The following is a 5,352-nucleotide window of genomic DNA, read 5'->3' as shown; positions in this document are numbered from 1 at the left end:
AACATTCAAAACACGTCAACAAGTGATTCTGATGGCTCACTACAAACACAGGAGAGGTTGGTCCAGTCAAAGTATGGATTTAAATATGACTGAAAAGTCTTGATATGACCGTAAAACAGATTCATCACTAAAATCAGTCGATCTTGTCAAGTTTTTAGCAACCTGACTAAACAGACACACTGAGCTCATCTGGGTTTTATCAGGAGAGTAGAGCCGCCTGCTCCGGCTCTCCTCAGACGGACAGAGGCTTGGATCCCTGAAGTCCTGTCCTGCCTTCCATCCAGGCCCCTGCAGACCGAGCTGGGCCCGGGGCCGGGGCCGGGACCGGGCCTGTGCCGCCCTCCCAGGCCCCCTGTCGCTACGGTACATTAGCTGCTGCTCTGTCAGACTTGGTGTTTACGTTGGCTTTCTTAATTTTAAACTGAAGTGAAAAACCCTGAACCGTAACATCACATCTACATGTTCTGGTTTCCGCTGCTTCCCTCAACCTCGCAATTTTATTTTCTTAATTAAAACTTTTTCCTGACTTTATTATCTAGTTCTTGTAGTGTTAACATTTACCATATTTTTCAGACTATAAGTCGCTACTTTTTTCCTACACTTTGAACCATATGGCTGATAGCCCGGTGCGGCTTTTCTGCGGTTCTTTCTTCAACCGCCAGGGGGCTCTTTAGCAGGAAGTGAATCATTGGAAGTCAAAATTGGAAATCAAAGAAGAACGTGCTAATTTTCTTTTACATGTTAGCAGCAGGCGGAGAAATTTCTTCAAACTCATAAGATGCAATTTTCAGTTGAGTCGACCGATCTGGCACTACAAGAGGGAAATAGAGCCGCTGCACGTCATGAACGAACTATGGTTCGTTCATGCCGAACCATAGTTTCGGCATGAACGAAACTGTGGTTCGGCGTTGGAGACGGAGGGCCGCGTCCTAATAGGGCTGAGTTTTTAGGACACAGCTCTCTACTGCCCTCTGCTGCTTCCTTATGGAAAACCGAGAGCGGCGGAGATCCAGCGGCTTATATGTACGTTTCCAGTTTTTTATTTATTTGTTTGTTTGTTTTGTTTTGTTTTGTTTTGTTTTGTTTGTTTTCAAAAACAATTGTAGCTGCGGCCTATAGTATGGTTTGTTCTACAGTACGGAAAATACGGTAGTAGCAAATCACTGGGTCCCTTTTTCTTTCATATTTAATTCATATTTACATTTAAGATTTAACGTGTTTTATTGACACAACAGCTAAAACCAAAGCTAATCATCGTCAGCGAGCAGCTTTTTGTTCTCCAGCAGAAAGATGGAAATAAATCTAAGCTAAAGAATAACTGGAGCTAAAGATGAAAAGGCAGAGTAATTACCTGAAAGGGAGGCAACAACAATTACAATTCATTTAGGAACGGGGAAGTTAGTTATTAAGAGTAAAGACGTAGAAATATGTCAAAAAAGCTGAAATGAAGATCAGAAAGGAAGGAATTTATATAAAAAGCATTAATTAAAAATATTAGTGAGGGAAACAGAATGGAAGGAATAATGATGATGAGATTAAGAGCAGGTCATATTTGTTTAAATGACATTTTATGTCTATTGGGAGGAAAAATAATGATAAATGTGAAAGAAAATATAGATTAAGTATTGATTAATTGTAAAACCAACGAGCCTGAAAGAGAGAAAAGTAGAAGGACGGGAGTTTTACTGGGAACTGAAGGAAACATGGTGGATGTTTATAGGTTTAGGAAAGCAGCATAACACTAAATTAAAAATAAAGATTAATAGATGTAACGTTGTGTTGCTGCACACTCATGAACAGTAGGTGGCGGTATGCACCTGAAAGTTGCTTTTGATCCGCCATCACAGAAAAGAAGAAGAACTAAAACACTTAATTAATCCAGAGTGTCAAACTAGTCACAATAGATAAGCATAATAAAGCAAAATCACTAAGAAATGACAGAACCAAAGTAAAACAAACACGGCTGATAATCACAGAAGAAGAAACAGAAATAAACAAAACCGACTCAAACAACCAAAGATCCCCACAGATGGAAACTTCAAAAGACTCACAAGTTTATAATCCAAATGTGATTATTGTCTCCTTGTTTCTGTCATCTGGATCAAAATGACTTAAAATGTGAGAATTAACTGTTTGCAGTTTGAATTCTCGCTATTTAATCTTCTTTTTATTTTTCTAAATTGTCTTCCTGTGGGGAACAGAATTGATTGATAAAATGAAAAATCCTTAAGAATGAAAGTGTATTTATTAAAGCTGACCCTGGTTGGTCAGCCTCTTGTGATGTCATCAGATAATACACTGAAAGTCAAAGTGTTGTTTTTTTGTTTTTTTGCTTTAAAAACTTACCCAGTTGTGTTTTTATAACATTTATTGGTGAAAAGAAAAACATAGTACTTTTAGCATTTATTTCTCACTTTGAGGTTTACAAAAATAACAGCTCTGCCATTACTGACACTTACAAAAAAAAATCACATTTTAAGAAAAAGTCCATATCAAATAAATAAATAAATAAAATAAATTACATTTTAAAAACAGTCAGTGATGTTCAGAGAAGCTCCTCCACTGGTTCGTTCTGCAAAGTCAGGATTTATTCTGGACTGGAAATGTCAGGAGGGCAGGTTAGCTGTCCCTGCAGAGAACAGAAATGAAAACATTTAGTTAGAAACATTCAGGCATTTAGCTCAATATTGCAGTTTCCTGTTTGACTAATGAATTTTTGTAAAGATTACATCTGATCAACCCTTCAGCTGGGAGTTATATTAACTTTTGAAGGAAATTAGTGAGTATTTGTTTTTAAAATATTAATTTTTATTCCTTAAAAGCCAAATTTATTAAACAAACAACTGAAATGTTACAAACCAGATATGATTTTCCTTCCTTTTCACAGTTAAGATCAACTTTGTCTTGATCTTTCATGTTAAATCTTTTAAAATTACCTTAAGGTTTCTGGTTGAAACGTCCCAAAATGTAAAAAATGTTTATGGATATTTTTGCAGGATGCTTGTAATTTTTCCCATGATGTAAGTGAAATAATCTTCAAGTATCTTCTAATACTAATGATTTATGATTTATTTCATTTAAAACAGAGACAATGTGATGGACTGCAGTCCCTGATCAGCTGGTAAAATATTTGAAAAGAAAAATACATAAAAACATCTGGATGCTACTCAACATATATAAAAACACCATCAAATTTACAAATTTATATTAATGAGTTATTGATGTACATCAGTCTCTGAGATATTTCCAATCCAAACTAGCAGTAAAATACTTGGTAAGATTTTGTGTTTTTGCAGTGTAGCAATTCATGAAATTTTAATTTCTTATTTTGAGATTGTTTCGTTTGCTGAATTAATTTACTTATTGTGTTTTTCTACCAATCATGAACTTTAAACTAAAAGTTTCCACTGATAAATGATACTTTTTCTTGTTTTACAAAGAATAATGTTGTAATTTATGTGATTTTGTCGTTTTTCTTTGACGTCAGTTTTCAGATTCTCACCTTTGCCAGTTTTTGTCGGAGTTCCTCAGAGTTTGGGTCGATGCACCTCCATGTTCCTCTCTGGCTCTTGATTCTAGACGGAGCAGAGGCAGTGAGAACAGCACCAGAGACACGGAGGTCCGTTTTGTCTGCCTGTCCTACCTGAAGGCGTGCGTCTGGCAGTCCAGCCGGTTCTGTTCGTAGCACTCTCTGGTTCTGGGGAAGGTTCTGTTGGTGAGCTTCTCGCAGCAGTCCAGCTTTATGATGGGGGAGAAGGACTCCACTGAACCAGCAAACAGCAAGAGGAAACACAGCAGTCAGCCTTCAACTGTAAACATGACTGTCGCCATGGCAACGGCTCCCATCACTCCCTGCTGCTGCCGCTCTCTACTTACAACGACATTAAATAAACTTTTGGGTTTTTCTCTTAATTCTTTTAACATTTTAAGGTTCAGATTTCCTTAAATATGTGATGTTAATTTACTCATTTAAAATAAATCATGGTAGAAAATGAATTTAACTTTATTTTTTATATAGATTTGGCTCTTTATAAACAAACCAATTTGACTTTCCTGCATCTCCAGATTACTGAGATTGGTTGATTTTCTGCAAAGCTTTTGTTTTGATATATTAAGAACTTTTTTCACCCAAAGTCTGACATTTTTAGCAATACACTTCAAAAACTAAACCTTGCCAAGTATTTTTGATCTTTGTTTCTTCTGTAAATATATTAATATATTATTTGAAATAAGACAAAACTGAATTACAGGCAACTGTTCAGTAAGATGTAGGAGCTTGTTTTGCATCAGAAAATGTCTTAATACTAATTTAAAAAGTGCTAGATCCACTGCAGATTATTTCACTTAAAATATGGGAAAATATTTTATTACTGAAATGATCTGCATGTTGAATAAGTAGTTTTTCATCAATATTAAGGCCTTATTTACTTAAAGTAAGCTGCTATGTCTTGCTGAAAAGTTACTTGTAAGTTAATTTTGTCTTATTTCAAGTGAACTAGGATATTTGCACTAAAGCTGGACCAAAGAATCAGCAAGATTTTGTGTTTTGCAGTGCAGAGAGTCATTTCAGAAAATGTTTCAGAGCCACTGCAGGAATTTTTCACACTTGTCTGTTGAAGATCTTGCATAAATACTCCAAACTTTTACTTTTCCATCAAAATTGCAAAAGGAAAAAACTAAAATAAAGTAAGGAGAAATTAATCTAAAAAATAAACAACATTAGAAAGCATAAAATGAAAGAAAAAGAAAATAAGCAACAAAGTAAATAAATATATTTGATAAGAAGATTCTCATATTTCTTTCAGTTAAAACAGAAAACATCCAGTTTTTACCTTCAGACGCCGAGATGAGCATCAGAGCAGCCAGGATGAGCAGGAAGATCCAACGGCTGCAAGAAAGAGTCGACATGATGCTGCAAACCTGGAGGAGAGGAAGACTGGAAATCTGAAAGACTGCAAGTCTGCAAACTGCAATGAAGGAACCGGAGGACGACGATCTTTTATAGCAGAAAAATAGGAAGCTGGATAGTCATGAGACACATGTTCGGTGGAAATTACTGCTAACTGCAGCTGTAAGCGGACACACGCCCTAGGAATCATCCGCAGTGTGTCTGAATGTTCGGTTTGATGCAGAGCAATGTGGAAATGTGCAGAAACCCTCTGGCTTCACCAACACATCAGACAAATACGACAGGAAAAAGTTTATTTTCCTGGTTTTCTTTAGCCAAGGTAAAAGTTACACACTGCAAAAACACAAAATCTTAAGCATATCTGGTCCAGTTTCTAGAGCAAATATCCTTTTGCACCTTTTGACTCATTTTACTCCATGAGTCTCCCTCATGGAGTAAAATGA

Source organism: Poecilia formosa, unplaced genomic scaffold, assembly GCF_000485575.1.
Source record: "Poecilia formosa unplaced genomic scaffold, Poecilia_formosa-5.1.2 Scaffold171, whole genome shotgun sequence".
Taxonomy (NCBI): Eukaryota; Metazoa; Chordata; class Actinopteri; order Cyprinodontiformes; family Poeciliidae; genus Poecilia; species Poecilia formosa.
Note: the sequence above shows the minus strand (reverse complement) of the source record.